Source organism: Zalophus californianus, chromosome 13 (assembly GCF_009762305.2).
Source record: "Zalophus californianus isolate mZalCal1 chromosome 13, mZalCal1.pri.v2, whole genome shotgun sequence".
Taxonomy (NCBI): Eukaryota; Metazoa; Chordata; class Mammalia; order Carnivora; family Otariidae; genus Zalophus; species Zalophus californianus.
Genome location: NC_045607.1, coordinates 88,268,109 through 88,288,825, shown reverse-complemented (window position 1 = coordinate 88,288,825; position 20,717 = coordinate 88,268,109). Strand labels below are relative to the sequence as shown.

The 20,717-nt window shown below is 43.8% G+C and overlaps 1 protein-coding gene across 7 annotated transcripts in view; it reads left to right on the top strand.

The window, feature by feature from the left end:
- GLIS3 (GLIS family zinc finger 3) overlaps positions 1 to 20,717 on the top strand; it is a 454,886-nt gene that overhangs the window by 120,574 nt on the left and 313,595 nt on the right. Inside the window, exon 1 of one of the 7 annotated variants that reach the window (XM_027616358.2) lies at positions 15,320 to 15,557. The exons of the other annotated variants lie outside the window; for them this stretch is intronic. The gene's annotated coding sequence lies outside the window, so the exon portion shown is untranslated. Of the gene's footprint in view, positions 1 to 15,319; positions 15,558 to 20,717 lie in introns of those variants that run through there. 7 annotated transcript variants of the gene reach the window in all.

Here is a 20,717-nt window from a genome sequence, read left to right as displayed (position 1 = left end):
TGGAATTGTAATAAGAAAAGTAAGCCTTAGTTACCTAAAAGGCAAGAACTTTGCAGAAAACATGATAATAAGACAAAGCCGTCAAACAGGCTTAGGCTCTGTGGACTCCGTTTGTTCCAGAAAAGCTCAGAGTGAAGACAGCTCGTGAATTCTGTCATCAGGCAGTGAGGCCCGTATCACATGTCACTTTGCTTTGTTTTTAACATGTGGCTCAAGCTATACCAGACCTGCTGCTGTGTGGGAGATGTACTTTCTGACAAAATAAGGCATTTTCCTGGCATCAAGCCCCTTTGGAATTTTTACTGGTGTGCATAAATCCAGCGAGTTTTGCATTTCCCACACATATCCAATGTGGTCACACTTGGCTTTCTGGATTTGTGGTGGTCTCGAAGCCTGTCACTGCCAACACAGTCCGTTCCTTGTCACCACTGGGAGTTATTGTGAAGAAATGAAACCAGGTGTTCATTCATCCCTTACTCAGAAATTGTTTCCCATCGACCAGGCCTGTTCAGAGAAAGAAACAGAGGAGGTAACATAAACCAGTTTTGGAAGGACTGAAAATGGTTTGTAGGATGGAAAATGGAGGTATTTCTAGCAGCCTGTCTCCTTCTTCTCTTTCTTTTCATCCATCATTATAAAGCCCACTGTGAAAGTTCATTTATATTATTTTGTGTTCAAAGAGACGACGATGATGATGACAGGGATAACATTAATATTAATGTTCCCTCTTGGTTGGCTGTTATTGGCTGAATCGAAGCACTATATAAATAAACTGATCCTAGGATGTGAGTTTGAACTCTTCTGAGCTACTTTTTGAAACCCCGTTGGGCTGCCCTTTTAACTCCTGGTTTTTCCCTCCTGAATGTATTTCACTCTTGGTTACAAGAGCCATCAGTGAAACCACATGGACCTCTAGGCACAAATTTATCATCTCTGATGGAAAAATAATGAAAAGAACTTCTCCAGGAGTAAGAGTACATGGTACGTTATCTTTGCATAGAAAGGGTAGAACATGATCGTCCGTATTGAGAGGGTTGAGAGAAGGCAGAATGTGCAAAGCAATAGAAAAATACCCTGAGTGTTTTTCACATGTGACCCTGGGGAGTGGCTCACTCAGTTCATTCATTCAACACAGTGCTTGTTGACCATGAGTCAGATAGGAGAGTAAGGACTGGAGGTACGGGCTCAGGGAAGACACAGGCCCTGTCTTCTGGGAGCTTGTAGTCTCAGGTCAGGAGATTGGCAAGTCATCCCCAAATTTATCTGGTACCGTGTGTACCGTGTTGCCCTTTGCTGAGTACATTCCAGCCAGCCCGCTTTTCTTTTCCTTCCTCTAACACACCAGGCTGGATCAGGCTCCTGGTGGCTGCTTTCTTCACACCCTTTGCATCTCATTTTATGTGCTGTGTCTTCCACAGGCCTTCCTGCCACTCAGTCCAAAGTCACCACCTGGCCCCCATGATTCTCAATCCCCTCTACCTGCTTGCTTTCTTTTGTGGCACTTCTTGTATGAAATCACCTCGTTCCTGTGTTCATTCATTTGTTTTCTTGTGTATCTCCTCATCGCTAGAATGTGCACTTTACGAAAAAGCGGATCTCACTTGTCTTGTTTACCATTGTACCCTTAGAACTACATTTTTGTTGAATGAATGGTTGGACAACTATACTACATAATAATCCATTCTATAGTGGGTGCGTTAACAAAGTGCTCTAGGAAAGGGAGGAAGCGAGTGACAACTTCCCTGACTGAGCAGGTTGGGGGATAATCTCCTCACGAGCTGGACCTGGCAGGAGGGGGAGGCCTGTTGGCAGGTACTGTTTATGCTTGGGTAGATGAAGCTCTTCCTTCATCATCCTCACCCTCCCCAGCTTGACCCAGTTGCTCCTGGCTTGCGGTGAATAGCCCAGATCATTCACCGTGAGCGTCGACTCTAATACCTGACAGGGATAAGCCCTTCATTGTGACCCCTGCCCTCTTTGGATGCATGTATCAGGGAAGTGAAGAACACATGTTTCCTGAAAACTTCTCTTTCATGCAGTGAAAAGTTGCTAAAAGCTGTCTTTCCAATAAAGAGAACTTGGAATTAATGTAATGGATAAAAGGAGCTTATGAAACAGAAGTAGGCATTCTTGACGAAATAAAAATAGAAGCTTAAAAGACGCATCATTTTGGGAAAGTTAAAAAAGATTTTTTCCCCCTACTGTAAGAAAATATGTGTGGATGAGGCATGTGTTCTAAACTATAGAATAAAATTTGCATTTTACTTCAGGGTACCGCAACCATGGCAATCCAGAGTTTTGTCAGTGCCGATAGACATACTTGCAATATATACATCCATTAACAAGATTATCACTTGAAGAGACAATCGTATTTTTACTGAAAAGGTTTTTTGAGGATAAAATTTATTGATATTTAATGAAGCATGAAGCTTCTAAATGAACCATGAAAGCAATAGCTGAGCTAATTAAGTGCACATAAAGGCTCCCAGAATACATACGTGATGTGGGCTATGTGCTTACCCATCATGCCTGGTTACACCGACGTCCTGGGTAGCACTCTCCTCACATACACTTTGTGGAGGCAACAGTAAATCCTCCTGTAATGCATGCAGTAAAGAAGGAAATAACCATTTAGATTTCCTGCAAATGCGGATGGGATGTTTAAGTCAAGCGTTGCAGGGTTTATAGGTTATAATTTAGCAGAGTTAAGACTAGTAATAACAACATATTATTTCCACACACTTGATTTAAGCCTCTGTCTATGCTGTTTCATTGAATGATAAATCATTCCCTGGTTCTAAAAATATGCATCTCCCTCCCTCCTTTTTCCCCTCCACAGAGAGCAAGGATGCTAAATGATATGAGTTGAACATTTCATTGTGCAACAGGGATTCTTGTGGGCCTTTTCAACTGCATGTGAAGACATGCTCGGGTGAGGGCTCGGAGAATTTATAAAAGAAGGCAAAACCACTCCTGCTTTGGAGGCCATTTACAGGTCCCACCAGTTGGGGAGGCGGACGACCTACCTGAATGACGAACAATGCTCTTAGCATTGACTTTTAAAAAAAAAAAAATTATTGTTATGTTAATCACCATACATCACATCATTAGTTCTTGATGTAGGGTTCCATGATTCATTGTTTGTGCATAACACCCAGTGCTCCGCGCAGAATGTGCCCTCTTTAATACCCATCACCAGGCTAACCCATCCCCCCACCCCCCTCCCCTCTAGAACCCTCAGTTTGTTTTTCAGAGTCCATCGTCTCTCATGGTGCATCTCCCCCTCCGACTTACTCCCCTTCATTCTTCCCCTCCTTAGCATTGACGTTTATCAATGACCAGCTTCCTCTTAGCCACTGGCTCTCTCCTCAGCCACAGGTGCCTCCTCTCTGCCCCGTTATCACAGAACTTAGCTCTTAATGAGTAGTTTATAATTTCATTCCTGAAAATGACATTCTTATGCTAACAAAGGAGCCTGACAAACCATTAAGATGCATAGTAACAGTATTTACTAATGGTGTGAGGGCAGTACTTCTCCAACTCCAGGCCATATCAGCACTTCCCGGAGGGCCCGTGAAGGTGCCAGTGGGTGGGCCCCACCCCCAGAGTTTCTGATCCCGTAAGTCTGGGGTGTGGCCCGCGGACTTGCATTTCTAACAGGTGATGCTGATGCTCTTGGTTCAGACAGCACAGTTGGAGAACCATTGCAGATGAGATGCAGGCCAGGGTGGGGAAAGCTGTGTCAGGGACACCCTTCTGAGAAGTCACAACCAGGGAGGGATGTGGTTTGCCTCAGGTACCCTCTAGACTCCCATCCTGTACCCCTTTCTTCGTTAAAAAAAATATTCTATTCTTTCTCTAAGATATCCAGGGCCCTTCTTATGCGGTAAGGCCTCAAAATTTCACTCACATGTAGGTGTGACCCTTGGCAATGTAAAGAGCTACCCTTACGAAGGACATGTACATTTTAATGGGGTGAAACCAAAGGAATTAAGCTCTGGGGAAGGTATTTTTGATATCTGCCAGTGGGTTTTAAGGGAGATAAAATTCAGGTTTGAAATCACACCATTCAAGCCCACTACTCCATGTGTCCACAAAGCATCCTTCTGCCCCTGTACCTTCTTGAATGAGCCCACCTTTGCTTGCACATTCTCTAATCCCCAACACGGGGCCCCTTATGCAACAGACACCTGGTCAATGTACACCGAACGGATGGAGGGATGGATGTGTAACAGGGACAAAAATAATTAATTGCCTGTGTGAATGAGTGCTTCTCTCTCCTCTCGCTCTGGAAGGAAGATGTAGTGTTGCTTGAAAATAAGGAAATCAACCCTGAGATTGTGACCTGAGCTGAAACCAAGAGTCCGACCCTTAACCAACTGAGCCACCCAGGCTCCCCAAGAAGAACCTTATTTTTGTGGGAACCCTGGGGAGAGTTTGTTCTGTTGTGGGGGAGAGTACAAGAGTGAAGGAAGGCTTTGGGCTGCTGAAGGGTGTAAGAGTTGTCAGTGAAGAGGGACGACAGAGAGCTGTGGCAGCAAAGGTGATGTTTATATGCATTGCCTAAGTTTGTTTCTTTGAAGGGACTACTCCATCTGAAACTGGAGTGAGGGGTCCTGGGATTTATTTGGGTTGTGAGTGATTCAATGTGTCAACAAATACCAAATAATATTTTGTAAGTGTGAATCATAAGGATAAATGAATACCTGTAGCACATGGTGGGGAGATGCTTAGTTGGTCGTACGATCTTGAACCGTGTTTCTCAAAGTAGGGGTCCCCCAGACCAGCAGCAGCTGCATCACCTGGGAAGTTGCTGGAACAGCAGATTCTCAGTCTTTTCCCCCTGCCTGTGGACCTAGAAACTGGGGTGGGGCCAGTATTCTGTGGTTGCATGGGCCCTCCAGCGGATTCTGACCATACACTCAAGTTGGAGACCCAGGGGACTAGGGAGGTACTATCCTTATGGTTCCTGCAGTTGCAGGAACAGTGGAGGCTGTGGCTGAGCAGGACCCTCTGAAATTCAGGAGGATTTGGCTAAAGAATAGCAGGGACCATTGTTTTCCTGTGTGTGACTACAAATTTTTCCTAAATATGTCATCATTTGAAAGACCTCCAAAGACAGAAACAGAAACATTTTGAGCTTAGCAAGGAAAATAAATGGGCTGAATATTAAAAGGGGAAAGAGAAAAATTTCTCAAGCAGTCACACTGAACAAAACATGAGAATCTACACCATGGCCGGGTCACGAGCCTGGGAAAGTGACGTGGTTGGGGATGAAATGGACTGTGTAGCGGGTCAGCTGCTCCAGGTGTAGTCAGCCCTGATGTCACAGGATGCACAGTCATGCTTCTTCTGCTTTGGCTTTCTAGTCTTTCAGCAGTAACTTTGTAACATGTGACCTTTCCGGTTTTTTACCCACCAGTATCAGTATTTTTTTCTTTTCTGAGTGTAAAAATATGTTTATGTAGAAAATATTTAAATGCTGATAAAAAAACCAAAGAATATAATAAAATTACCTTCCAGTATTCCCCAGACACAGAGCTGTCCATTGTTAATATTTTAGGAGATAAACATGTGTGACTGTTTTGTAATAGATAATAGCGATGCTTAATGTCTAAAGTGTTATGTTCTCTTTCTTCACGTTGTTGTGAACATTCCCTCATGTGCTTCAGGATTCTTCGAAGATATGACTTTGAAGTACAGCAGACATTTTTAAAATGTGTTTTGGAAGTCTACTCTATTTAATCAATTTTGCTTTCTTTTTTTTTTTTTTGTTAAAACTATATTATCACAACTATCTTTACAATGTTGGTAGATGATTGGGTCCAATGAACATTTTAAATACTCTTGATTGTATTACCAAGTTGCTTCCCAAATGGGTTAGATCACACTTCATACTGCACTCTATCTAGGAGCAGAATTGAGAGGGTCCACTTTATGTCTTGTCTGCTGGGTTCTTCTTTTGTGAACTGTTTATGACCTTTGCCTTTTACCCCCATAGGAATGTTAGTCTTTATTATTGATTTGTAAGGCACCTTTATATGGTAAACCCTTAACCCTTTGTTACATGAAACATTGGCAAACTATTAGACTTTTATTTGCATTTTCATGTTGCTTTTGGTGCTTTTTGAGCTAAACTATTTTTGCAGTTATGTCTTTGCCTTCTGGATCCCAATAATTAAGAAAAACTCATATATTTTCTTCTAGTTGTTTTATATTTTATTTTTAATATTCAGCTCTGAATTTTCCTGGAATTTATTTGTATTCTATTACGGCTGCTTAGATTTTCCACCAATGGCTGAAACCCTCTCTCCCCTTCCACGTGTTCTTGTGTGGGTGAGTTTGCCTGGCTGTCTTCTCACAAACTGCAGTCCATTCCTCTTTCCCCTTTGAATTTGAATGAACCCAAGATTGTCTTGGCCAATCATATATGGCAGAAGTCATGCTATGCCTGTTGCAGGAATGGTCCTCAAGGACCCAAGAGCAGCCTCTTCAAAGTCAGCTGCCATGCTGTTAGGAGCCCAAGTGCTCTTCCTTGACAGCCAGCACGTGAGGAGTCTATGCAGTCCCCCCTTCAGCTCCAGCTGACATCTGGCCTCAGTGCATGAGACTGAGCGAGAAGCATGTGGCTGAGCCCAGTTAACCCTGGCCAAATCATACAAGGTCCTAACAAATTGTTGCTTTAAAGACCGTAAATTTGGGGGTGGTTTGTTATGCAGCACTACATAATCAGAACATAGTGTGATAAAGATTTAGCTTTTTTCCCCCCCAAACAATAAATAATTGCTCTACTATGGTTTACCCACCAGCCTCCTTGCCCCCACTCATTTGTAATGCCACCATGTGCTGATTGTTATTATGTATCTGAGGTTATGACCTTTTGCTTCTGTTCTGTTTCTCTTCAGTTCTGTAGCCTTCCTTCAGTGTTCCACAATTTTGACTTTCATAGCTCTATAATATATTTATTTTCTTCTTCAAAGCCTTTTGGACGGTTAGTAGAGTTCATTCTTCCAGAAGAACTTTAGACTCCATTGTCAAGGTAATGAATAAGGAAGGACATATTAGCACTTGCAGTCAGTCATGGTTCCTGACCTGAATCATGTTGTCCACCAGGGATATTTGGCAATGTCTGGACAGACTTTAGTTTTGGATGTCATCACTGGGGGGAGTGCTACTGGCATCCAGTGGGTAGAGATGCTGCTGGAGATGCTGCTCAACACCCTACAATGTCCAGGGTACCCTCCCCGCAACACAAACACACATACACGCACACATGCATGCACGAATTATCTGGCACAAAATGTCAGTAACGAGAGGCTGAGAAACCGTGCATTAAGATTATGAAACAGTTTAGAAGAGTCAACATATTATATTAGTTTTTTCACCTCGGAACATGTATATGTCTATATTCATGTCTTCAGAAAAAAAAGTAGTTTTCTTCATATAACATGCTATTCCTAGGTATTTTTACCCTAAAAAAATTTCCCTTTACATTTTAAAACTCATAATTGAGAATATATAAGAAATCTGTTGCTTTTGCCCTATTTACATTGTGACTTGTCACCTGATTGAATTTTCTTTTCATATATAGTGATTTTTGGTAGATTCTGTTGCATTTTATGGGTAGATGGAATTCCTGAAATTTAATTTGGTAGAAGGTGGGGAGAGTGAACTCAGTGTTTACTCATAAAATGTTTGAGCTAGAAGGGACTTGAGAGGTTCCTTAATCCCTTGCCTTCCTGTAAGTGATGATAAATCTGAGACCTAGAAAAGTTAATTTACTTGCGTCATGTCACATAGTGTAGGAGCCTAGAGAGGAAAGAAGCACACACAAAAAAAGCCTTTGGATGAGAGTATTGAAAATTCTTAGTTTACCTAAAAGTTGAGAACTCCACACTGGGTTTTAAAGCCTTTGGGGATGTCACAGAGCGTTGGCAATGAGTTTAGGAACCTTACCTCCCAGCCTCTTCCCCCTGCCCTGGCTGCAGTGTCCCGGCAGCCCCTCCGTGTGTGCTTCCCGGGGCAAGAGCTCTGCCTCACAAAGCGTTCCCAAGTCACTTCTGCTTGCTAGAAAGTTCTTCCTTTGGGTGAGCGGCACTCTGCCTTCTTGAGGCCAACACACTCTTCATGGGTGAATGGTGTTGGAGGAAGCAGAGTATTCACAGCTGCTGAGGGGGCAACCGACAGAGGTTTGAAGGGCAGTGGGAGAAAACTGTTCCTGGTTGGGTGACTAGCTGAGATACGGGGTTGGGAGGGATTGAAGTTCCGGTTTCTAGGTGGACAAGACCTGTGTGAACTGGGCGTCCCATAAATAACTTGTCAGATAGAGTTTTATTGAATTTTATATGCTGTTTTTTAAATCTTTTTTTTTTTTTTTTTTTTTTGAGAGTCCTTTAGGTAAGAGTTTGGCCCAAGGAGGACTGAGCGTCCTAACCCCAAATGCCCCGGTCCTGTCGCCCTCCAGAAGTTCTCCTTTCCTTGGGGACTTCAGCCAGGGCTGTCTCCGGCTGGGGAGGCGATGAGCAGGTCTAACTAGGGACAGATGATTCTTGTGTTTCATTACCAGGCAGCGTTGTGTGCCATGGGGACTCCATCCAAACTCATTGACATAATGAAGAACCCTTTCATTATTTCGGACTCCCGAAGGCAGAATTTTCCCTCAGAACAAAGACAAAGACAGTAAGGCCACAATGCAAAGGAACTCCCTCAGTGCATGATTGCTAATTGGACAATTGTTCTGCAATTATTATTATGCCAGAACATAATCATTGCCTTATAGCCTTGCTCATTGCTTGTAAACTTTCTTTGAGATGGGAATCTTTTTAAAAATTATGCTGTCAAGTTTGATATGTTGAAATTAGATCCCCCCCGCCCCAAACCTTAACAAGATGCTTGCTGTCCCGGAGCAGCCTGAATATTTGTTCCATGGCAGATTTACGTGTGGCCGATAAAGAAGCAGGCCCTGGTCCCACTAGAATCTGTGGTTCAGCCGTGGTTCTGCTAAAACCCAAGGTTTACGAGATTTGAGCAAACTCAAACTGAACCTCTTTTTTAAACTATTGAAGATAAACAATCTCATTTCTCTTTGCTCCTGAGAATTCATAGATTTTGTCTGATCTGGGAGAGTGGTGTCTTTTGTACCCTCTAGGCTTATAGACAAAGGGAAGGAGAAATCTGTCTGGGGGAGTTTTCAGACTCAATTTATGGATGGAAATGGGACTTCTCTTTAGGCACAGTTGTAAGGTAGGGGGTCTCTGTGTCCCTCTTCACTCCTGATCCCGTCTTCCATGCTTAGTCCTTTTCTCTTCCGACTGTTCATCTCTTCATGAACGCTCCTGCCCCAAATTCCATGCTCACTGTGTAGGAGGAGCCCTACCATCTGCCATCTTCATTCTATTTTGAAGGCGAAAGACATTTTTAACTGCCTCAGAGGTATTTGCACCATTAAGCATCATTTATAACTGACAGTCCCATGTAAGTAATAGGATACAGTAGAAAGGGAGATAAGTCGGGCGCCTGACTACTGGGGTTTTTGTCCTCAGTCTGCTGTTAACTAGCTCTGTGTCCTGGGGACAGTCGCTTTCCCTCTCTGGACTTGAATTTTACCACCTGTATAATAAGGAGGTTGGAAACGTGATTTCTCTTATTCCTTCTTGGCATGTAAATCAATGAATTCAAAGCACGGTGGGAGCGGCGATGCATCTTTTCTCATGAAGGAAGTCCCTGAAATGATTTCATTATTTATTCGGGTTTAAAGTTAGTCTTTCAGATTATGAGAGATGAAAGGTTTTCATTGTTAATTGCAGGTAGGAAAGAAAGTTAACACTTGCTGAGCATCTGGTTTTTGCCCAGTGAGAGGCTAGATAATTTATTATATGATCTCACGAAGCTAGGCTTGACAGGGAGGTTTAGTCTAAGTGGTTTGGTCAAGTTCACACAGTTGCATAGCCACAGACCACACTTGGCTTACTGGCCTTGTGACTTGACTCTGGCCTATCCCCTCTTGTCTCTGTACCACTGACCACACCCACCCATACCTCCACATCTCTCTCCTCCTTACGTTACCCTTTTTACTGCAGAGTGAAAGCCGAGAGCAGCCACATGCCTGGGGACAGGTGATCGCTGATTAGACTCTGCTTTTATGTCAGTGCAGTTTTGAAACAAAATCTTGTGTTACTGAGGCAGAATTTTTAAGATTTTATTATTTATTTGACATAGAGAGCAAGAACGAGAGACAGAGAGAGAGCATGTGCATGAGTAAGGGGAGGGGCAGAGGGAGAGGGAGAAGCAGGCTCCCCGCTGAGCAGGGAGCCGGATGTGAGACTCAGTCCCAGGACCCCAGGATCCCAGGATCATGACCTGAGCTGAAGGCAGATGCTTAACCGACTGAGCCACCCAGGTGCCCCGCTGAGGCAGGATTTTAGAAAAGACCCCCTTTAAAGTTATTTGTATTGTTCTAAGGATAGATTGGTTTCTACTAGAAAGGGTCCCTCTAAAATGTTGGACTGTGTGGGAGGTTGCCCCTTCGGGGTACCTCGTATTTCTTGTTGCACCTGACACATTGTGTGATTGTCTTTGTGCTTGTGTCTCTCTGTGTGCACGTGTGTGCACACACCTCTCATGTTCTTATGTCCCTAGTATATCTCTCAATGAATTGTGTGCACTCCAGACCATTAAATGAGGAGAAAATTAGTAAATCCCTTCTGTAGGAAGATGTATGCAGATGAGTATTTTCATATCATGTTCCTAAAGATCACCACCATTATCACCAGCACGTCCTTCTCAATGTCCCAACAGCTTTGTGGTCTTACCTTATCTTACCAGACAAAGAGGTGTTTGCTGTAATTTTCTTGATCTATGTTTCAGCTGCTCTTACCATACCGTTTAACCACTGGATGAATGAGTGAACAAATCCAGTTGATGTTATCCACCAAAAATTCCTGAAAGCGAGAAGGGTCATCCAATAGATATTTAACAACTACTGTGGAGGTTAGAAGAGTGTCCCCTGTTTACATGCACACTGCCATCATTTGTAGCACCCACTCAGCTTAGATTAAGGTATCATTCCTGACTGTTGCTTCCATGTGGAAACCAAGATGTTAGAGGCTGTGGGTGCATGAGGGTTCAAGTGTTGGGAGAAGACTCAGCGTCCAGCTGTCCTGTCTCCTCCCCATTTAGCAGGATTTGTCCAGTTGTGTGGAGGGTGATGGCTAAGAATGGATGAGCTCTTAGGCATCCTTATGTGGTTTTGGAGTGGGACTAACTGGGTCTGCCTGCTCACTTTTCTCAAGTTACTGTGTTTTTTGAGCCCCAGATTGCCTCCTCTGAGAAATGGGCTGGTAATAATCAGGATTGTGTTGTGAGGTGAGTGGGTTCATCCAGGCATAGAGCCACACATCCTCCCCTGGTACCAAGTAAGCCTTCCATTAATGTTAGCTCGTGTCTTTTTAATGTATAGATGTATTATTATTAATAGTAATAATAATAGCAGCTGCAAGTAAGAGTAAGTTTTTGGTGAGGAAGTAGGATCAGCATGTCGATATCTAGGTCACCTCTGCACCTCCATCCTGGTACTTCTACGTGGCTAGGAGAGGGGGGAGGAGAGAGAAGTGTGTTAGACTCCTGTTTCCATAGAGGGCTTCACAGAGAAGGTGACAAAGCCAACAGTTTGCTGCATCCATAGAGCAGAACTGTGTGTGCCGTGGGGTGTAGTCTGGTGGGGAGAGAAAGAGGCATCCCCTCTGCCACCCCATGTCTGGGCCTCCCAGCAACCGCTCTATTTTTAAATAATAAAATACTGTTCTCCTTGGAGCCCTTCCCCCACCTACATGCAGAAAGAGGCCCCACACTAAAATGCTACAAGTGTGTGCTGTGGGCATTACCTGTCCACTTAGTGAGCGGCTGCCCAGTGCAGGACACTGAGGGGGGGCCTGGTGTTCTGGGGGCGAGGGGTGGGCATACGGATCGGGCACGTTCTCTATCCTCATAGACCTGCCAGGTAAGGGGGAGAGGGGCAGCTAATACATAAGGTGGAAGGGATGCGTAACACAAAAGATGCAAAAATAACACGACCTGCGGTTTTACAGGAGAGATAAAGCACCCTAACCTGGGGATAGGAGGCAGGAATCTGGCAGGTTTGTTTCAAGGAGGGGTGGGGAGCATGGGGGCGTGGGGTGAGAGCTGGGATGGGCAGGGATTCTGGGCTGCTGAAGTGGAGTGTGTGTGAAGGACCTGGGGCCTCCTGTGAATGCCGTGAGCAAAATGATATAGTCAGATATCATCCAGGATCTGTGATAATTAGTAAGAGTTTTCCTGAACCTCTTTTCACTATAATCAGAAAGAGGAGGGAGGGATTGAGAGCTAAGGCACTCTCAGTGTTCAAGTTAAATGTTAACTCCTTTGTGTAGTTAACGACTAACTTACTTTTTTCTTTTGCAAAAGGTAAAAAGAGAGGGAGAAAACACAATGCAGCAGTAACCACCTAACTTAAAAAAAAATGTTCCCCATTTGCTTTTGTGGTTGCTTATTTTCGAGGTAATACATATGTAGCAATTATAAAGATGTATGCAAACGCGAACAGAACAGCCCACTGCAGACTCACCTTCGTGAGTTCCCCGGGTGGCTTTTGCAGGGTTCTCGGAGACTTAGTTATTTTCGAACACATTCCTAGTTTAGCCATTAGAAAATTATGGGTTTTATTTGTATAAACTCAGCGGCTAAAATAGCACTTCCAGAAAGGTGGGTGAGCTCATCGCCGCCGTCTGAACCAGGCAAGTTAATGACCTGCCCAGTATTGTTTGTGCGGGCCAGCGCTGGCTGACTTCACCAGCATTTCCACTTGAAGGGAGACATTGTTTCCTTGGCTGCGTTTGTCAGATGCTTTTTTCTGCGGCACACCAGCCTTTGCTAAATGTCCTAGTTGTCCTTGAATGTGCCCGCCAGGACACTGTGAAGCCAAAGAGCCAGGTAGCCCTGGAAATCTAGGCAAAGTACTCTGCACGGCTGTCTGAGGCCCCCAGCCAAGAGGAAGGTTGGAAACACCTTTCTCCCCCACACCTTTGCACAAACAGACACTGCCTATGGCACGGAAGCTCCCCAGGGGGAGGGCTTCTTACTTCCAGCCCTTCTAAATGTCAGTGACCAGACAGCCCGGGAACATGCATAACTTAAGCATGAGGTGATGTGCCGAGGATTCTGATCATTTTTCGGGAGGAACAATGGTAATGTACCGAGTGGAGGTTGGAGGTACGTGGAGGATGGGGATCAGGGATTGTGGAATTTGTATCTGCTGTAAGAAATTATAGGACAGCATGACGTTGAACTTCAGGAACCTAGGGTACTACCTGCATCGTGTTCAGTTTGGCGAAGGAATGAATAGCCGGAAGAGAGGAATTTCAGTGGACTTCCAAATGTGAACATCAAGTGCTAGGGCAGGTGGCTATAGAAGTGTGAGAGACAGGGTGGATCACCTTCAGTGTAAGAGATGTGTTTGACTCTGAAAATGCTACTCCACAGACACTCAATATGTAGCAAGGACAACAGTGTCGTTTTTAAAAGTCAAACTGACTGCTCTTCAGAGGGACTGCCAAATAAAGTCCTGGCGCATTGGCTCTGGCCTCGTTTTAAATGAGCAGTTTTTGCGTTATCCTCCCTGTCCGCTGTGTTTGTCTAGAGGACTGTTTAATTTTTATTACGAGGCTAAATCCCTGGATTAAAGACATAAGACATTCCATCTGTAAGTAGGAGTGTAGGTGTTTGGGGTGAATTTCTGTACTGGAGCAAAATCCAATTCACTGTGGAGGGGATTGTAACCGCAGATGCTAATTTAGAAATCTGTTTGCCAGATTCAGGTGACTTTGATAAGACTTTTATTCTTTTCAATCTTATGCATTTGTGCACACATTCTTGGGAAGATTGCTGTGGGGTAGTGTTGCATGTCAGAGAGGAGGGAAGTTTAGTTATTAACCCCACATAGAGGGTAAGGGGGGGCAACAGGCAGGCTGTGGAATGAGGAAAAGGCCGGGTTGAAACATTTCCAAGAGGTATTTTTGTTGTTTATACTTGTTAATTATTAATATTAATTATTGATGAAAAGCGGTTTTGAGTTACATGCCACACATTGTTTAGAAATGAATTATCACATTTCTTATCTGGAACTATAGTAGATATTAAACTATTTGGAATAATCAATATGTATTAATTTAGCAAGATTTTCCCTCTTCCTTCAGCATTATAGACAAGAAGCCGTGAATTTCTGGCTCATAAAGAATTTGTTTTGTGAAAGTATACTTTTCCCTCAGCTTTGAGTGGATTTTAACACTAAATGAGTGTGCTAAGAACTTTATTTGACCAAATCAGGTCAATAATTAAAAAATATCTTTAGAACAAAGTACATATTTCATATAAAACACATGGGTAATACACAAGGCTTTGTAAGTTAAGATTGCCAAATTAGGTGTGAGTATTGTGCTTTGTCTCAAATACTGGTGCCTTTTTAGAGATGTATTCTATGATCATCTTAATTTCTTGGAAATGAACTTTTAGGGAGTTTCCATGTTTTGTGGTTTATCATATAGGTTTAAATGAAGTATTCTGTTCAAATTTCAGGGGCAGGTATGTATGTACAGGACTGATAACTCTGCGAGTCAGAGCTGGTTCCTGTTCGTATTGTGCGTGTGAGGTGTTGGGACAGGAGATGGCATGGGAGGAGAGGAGAGGGCTGAGGGGGTGGGTGGTTGAGATGGACGGTCCCTCTGACAGACTGGGAACTGATAGGACTTGGAGACATTGCTCTCAGAGGCTGAAAAAGTCAATTTTTATGCTTCTTAGGCATTGTGGGCTTTTTCAGTGTTAGTAGATTCATTTTCACCTGAGTCTTAAGTGCTGTCTGTTGGGTTTCCCATGGGCTTTACTCATTCTGATCAGTAGGCTCTACTGTATATCACAGCAGTTGTGTGTGAAGGTATCAGTCATCGGCAGCCCAAGGAGTTGTTTGGTTGTAGAATATAGGACACAGAGTCACACAGTCTCTGGGGTTTGTTCGGTGTTTGCCTGGGTGGCCTCTGGGGGTGACCCGGATTGGTGGATATTCGCAGTAGGGAGAGGTTGTAGTAGTGGCTCAAAAACCTTACCTAAGGTGGAAAAAGTAGGCTGATCCTGGATCAGTTCATTCTCTCTCTCATCTGAAAGTCTTGCCCACTGACCTCATCCAGAGCTTGGTGTTTGATCTCTGTGAGCAGTTGATTCACCACTTTTGAGAGCCCCAAGCTATGATCTCAGATTCTCTGGGGGATCTGATAAGGTCTCCTTTACCTGTATGAAGTTTATGGCCAGTTAAACCTAGCTATCGATGGGTTCACTTCATTTGGGAAAGAAAAATTCTGCGTTTGTGAAAAATGAAGGACACTTGCCTTTTTCAAGGAAGCTGACAGCTCTTGGTTTCTCCAGAGAGGATTGCTGGTGAAGGCAGTTATGAAGAGAACAAGTAACTCTTTTGAATGCACAACATGTTCTTGCTTAAATATTTCCCAGAACAATTCTAAAGAAATATAATACAGGTAAGTTTTGTTATGTTCTCATTGTGAGTTATGTTTACGAGAATCAAAAATAGGATTAGAATCATAGAGGAGGAAAAGCTTTTTTGTACCAGTGGTTTATGTCTTATATCACATGAATTCTCACCATTTATAAAATTATCTGGTTTCTTGCCCTACTCCTGGTTGATTTTTTTTCTTTCTTTTTCCATCTAGAGACCTTTGAATTATTTTTATTCATAAGTGAAAAATGTATTACAGCTTTATTTCCTTTTATTAATAGTTCCTTCTTGCCCGTAACCACATCTCTGACTTTTTGGCGTGTAAAGTCCAATGAGCTCATGCTTAATCATGTATAAACAACCATCTAATTATATGGTTTTGAATTTTCATTTGACCGACTAAACAAAAATGACACAGAAAAGAGAAACCTGACAGCCTCCCTGTCTTTGGATACCTGGCCTTTCTCTCCCTCACTCTCTCTTTAGTAAAATGCGTGTTAAAACTTATCAAAAAATCACTTTGCATTTGCCAAGACTCTGAGGCAAAATTGTTCTTTTCAAGGCTACGTGTCAAAAATCAAAATCAGTCGAGCCGAATTATAGGTCTTCTTTGCGAATTTCTTTCGGACTCTATCCTTTCCTCCTCTGGACGGAGGTATTACTTCAGTTCCTTGTGCTGCTGGTGTCGGGTGACAGACCAGCCAGTATTCATGGAGCAGGATTTCTCAATCTTCATCCCTCTGCCGGCTCACCTGAGGTACAATAACCACCATGCCAGCGGCCACATTTTCCCACCCTCCTCCAAACCATTCTGACCGACACATTTTTGAAAGAAGGTAGTGGGAAAATCTTTCCAAACAAAGGTGCTCACTGTGTTTAAACAGTGAAGGAAAAAGTTGTCCATTCCCTTGGTCCTAGAGTTCTGAACAAGGAGCAAAATCTCTTTTGAACCTTGACATGATTTCACCACAGATAAGCTTGGTGTGCTTGATAGAAGAAAACCAAAGAAAAGACATATGTCCCTTTTATTACTGTTTTTTTCTGGATATTTCACAAAATGAGTACCTAAGAGAGTATGTTTGGCTAACTAGTACTTAACAGCTATGAGAGAGAAGAAAGGGAATGGGGTACCCGTGAAATTCGGCAAAAGTGATTTATTTTCTCACTAATTCCTCAGCCTTAAAGCATAATTTGATTTCTCGAAGTCTGTGACTCTGAAACATGCATATCTCTAAGCACTAAGTGATTTTATATACTAGATGGGGTAGGTTTATTTGGATGTAAATTATATGAACTATATTTTGAGAATTTAGAGTTTAGAATGATCTTGCTAAGATTAGTGTCTAAACAGTCATCCTCACTGAAAATATTTTATTAATTTTTTTGGAGAGAGAGCGAGAGAGCACATACATGCATGCTCAGCTGGGGGGTGAAGGGACAAAGGGAGAGGGAGAGAGAGAGAATCTCAAGCCGATTCCATGCTGAGTGCAGAGCCGGATATGGGACTCGATCTCATGACCCTGAGATCATGACCTGAGCTGCAACCAAGAGTTGGATGCCACCCAGGCTCCCCCTCACTGAAAATATTTTAGAGATACCTTTGTAATTTACTTCACCAGTGCATGTACAAGAAACGGTTTTTAAAATTATTTCCTTTAAATCAAAACATGAGACTCCAAGACCCCATCTTGCTGATGAGCAGGAAATCTAATCTCAGTCATTTTTGCCTGGGGTGCCTAATGCCTTGCCTGGGTGAGACAAGATCCCGGGATCTTCGCATAGAGCGGAACATTCCAAGAGCCCTCCTGATTCGTGGTCTACAGGTTCTTGCTGAGGTGCCCCCTGGCCAAGGCCAGAGGTTGCTGCTCCGTGCATTGCTTGGGCACAGGGAACGGCTGGGGTTGGGAGCCCAGACCTGGAGTCTGGCCTTTGTACATTTGTCGTGCAGCCGTGACCCCCCCCCCCCAGAGCCGCCCCCCGACACTGCCTTCCTTGACTTGGGGCGCTCTCCCCTTCTCCTGGCTTCCTCCTCAGGGGCAATGCCCTCTGTGCCCATAGCTTTCTTAGCACCTGGATAATCTCCGGGGATTTAGGGTTCAATACAGGCCTAGGAAAGAGGATGCAATCAAACAGTATCTACCTTTAGCTCTCTTATAATAACCCCTCTGAGACAAAGGAGCACAAATTACAAATCCTAGCTTAACAAATTTTCTTGCCATATACCTGGGCTACTAATGGGCTTTGGAGCATAGAGTCCAGAATCTACAGCCTAGAGGCAAAAAGTATCTGGCTGATGAGGTACCTGAGCAGCCCTGGGGGACTTCTGGGTGTAGGAAGCTGGGTTCTGTCTGGTTCTTAGAAGATGGGTGATTGAATTTTTAATGTAAGAAAATGTAATCTCCATAATCATCTGGGTCTGATGCTTCTGGGCCTCCCATCTGGACTTGCAAGGCTATGTAGCATATGTAGCAGAAAATATTTATGGCAGAGTATGTGTCTCTGGACAGTTCTGAGGAATTACTATTTGAGGGAAAACAAAGGTTAGCCTAGCAGCTTTTAGTGATGACTGTATAAGCCTTGGCTTTGAGAACTAAGAAGTTACCTCTAATATGAAGGAATGAATGGGATTTGCCTTCTGAACCAGCTAGATGCTGGAAAAAAAACAGTTCCATTGATTTATATCGAGTAGTTTAGACTACGCTCCTTTCATGGTGTGTGTGTGTGTGTGTGTGTGTGTGTGTGTGTGTGTGTGTGTGTGTGTGTGTGTAGGGAGTGTGTGTGTGTGTGTAGGGAGTGTGTGTGTGTGTAGGGAGTGTGTGTGTGTGTGTGTGTATCTGTGTGTGTGTAGGGAGTGTGGAGAGAGGAAAGCAAACTAATAATATTTCCAGCTGTTCAGTAATTCATAGACAGGACCTATCAACAATTGTAGTCACCACTGGTCCATTCAGTGAGGGGCCTCACCAGTCGGCCGCTTTGCTATTTCTCATCCCATCTTTGCTTTTGGTTGACTTGCAGGGAGAAACAGCTCAGGGAAGTCATGATCTTGATTTTGGGAGGAAGGTTTGGAATCTAGTACAGGCCCTGGAATTGGAATTTGGAATTCTGACAGATCCTTCAACAATTTTCTTTTTTGTTTCCTTCATAAGGTCATTTGGGGTTACTCTGCATTTGCTTCTGCCCGACCTGTCCCAGGGCTTCAGCCCTACACCCTGAGATCATGGCAGCATTTTCCTAGCTTGGTTTCCTGCCCTTAGTGTTTGTTCTGTCTCCATATGTGCTGGAAGTTGTTGGACTTATCCCCCTCATAGTCCCTCACCACACCCATGCCTAAACACCTACTGTAGCTTTTTTGGTGGGGGGAGTGGAGGCTGGCCTTAGAGGTCCTATATAATCTGGTAACCCTTTAATAAGTATGGGAATGACCACAGCTCATAGAGAATTTCCTGTGTGCTGGGCACTATTCTAAGTATTTTACAATGTTGACTTATTAGTTCTCCAAACAGCCTCAGGAACGTAGGTACAAGTACCATCCCCATTTTCCAGATTAGGAAACAGAGGCACAGAGAGTTTAAGGAACTTGCCCGAGGTCACACAGGGCTGAGTGAAGCCATTCTGGCCCTAGCATTTCCACTCTTGCTGCTTGCCCGCACTGCCTCCACACCACTTGCCCTCCTTCACTCCGGCCAGACCACTCTTTGGGCTGCCCTCTCCCCTCCAGCGTCCAGAGCCTCAGGTCGAGTCTTACTCCTCCACCGTACTCCCTCCAGTTCACACGGATCTTGTTTGGACGCTTTATGTGCTCAACATCATGGCACCTGAGTTTAAGATCGGGTGTTTCCTGATTGTTCCATGTGTTGGTTAAAACTCTGTCCAGCTGGTCAGAAGCTCTTTGAGGGCGAACACAATGGCCTAAGGCTCCACTCGTCCAGCACAGCACCAAGCCCACAGGTAGCGCTCAGTAAATGCGACCTGATCAAGGGGAACAGAGGCAGTTTCCTCCCATCAAAGTGTATGTCCTCCCTCCTTTGCTCCCAGCCTTTCTTATTATTGATAGAAGTCCTGTCTTTATAGAGTCAGTATAAGAATTTCACCTTGAACGCCTTCATTTAACAGATCACTCCCCTGGTTTAAACCTGTTAAATTAGGTCGTAAGCAAGCACCACCTCGCTCATCCGCGTGCCCGCACTTCCCGGAGCACGCACTCCCGCACGGAGCGGGGCTGCGGTAAACAGATACCTGGTCAGTGAGCAGTACGTTCCTAAACGGCATCTCTGCTGCTGCTTCCACCGTTCTGAGCTGTGATTTGCTTATTTAACAAATAGATCTACTCTCTTCCCATGGGATTGTTCAAGAATTTGTCCAGGGAAAAGCAGTAAAATGTGCTTACATTTCCTCTTTGGTTTTCTAGGCTAATTGTTGGTGAACTTTATTTAACACTCTTGCTAAACTAAGAGTCTCTGTGGAGCAAAGCAGCTTTCAGTTAACTTGGCAAATCATTACAAGGGAGAACAGAAGGGTCAGCATAAGCACTCTGTACTAATTAGTTGATAATTGATGTACAATAGCTGACTGTTGGGACTTTAGCATATAAACTTCGGGAATGTTGTTTAATATATCTTTACATCTTTATGAGGTGGTTCAGAGCCTGTGTATTAATAAATCTTATCAGGAGTGCCCGGTGGTGGGAGATAGATTGGGGCTTCAGGTCCAGGAATCCAGGGCACAGAGTGGTACAGAAAAGAATATGATATTTTTTAATCTCTCGGGGTATAAATACGATTCCATTTAATGCAGGGATCAAATGAAATGAGTAATGCTAGCAATTCCATACTTGGGGGCCAACATTCCTGAATGCTGACTCAGGCTAGCAGAGTGTTGGTGTGAAAGTTACATTCTTTGAGGGGTAAACGGTATATGCTCGCTGCACTCCAAAGGGCAGAGTGGAAGGAGAGATGCACAGCTTGTGGGAATCTCCATTAATCTGGATTCAGCTTTGGCCTGTACATTGGCTGGGACGAAGTAACTCGCTTTGGAATGGAGTCATGAAAATAGTCTTCAGGGGATCCCCCCTCCTTTTAAACCTTGATCTCCTGAATCCTTATCTACCAATTATGAAATCTCCAACCTTAGTCTAACTTGCTCCCATCATCATTGCCTTCTTCATTCTGTCCTTTGCCAACAT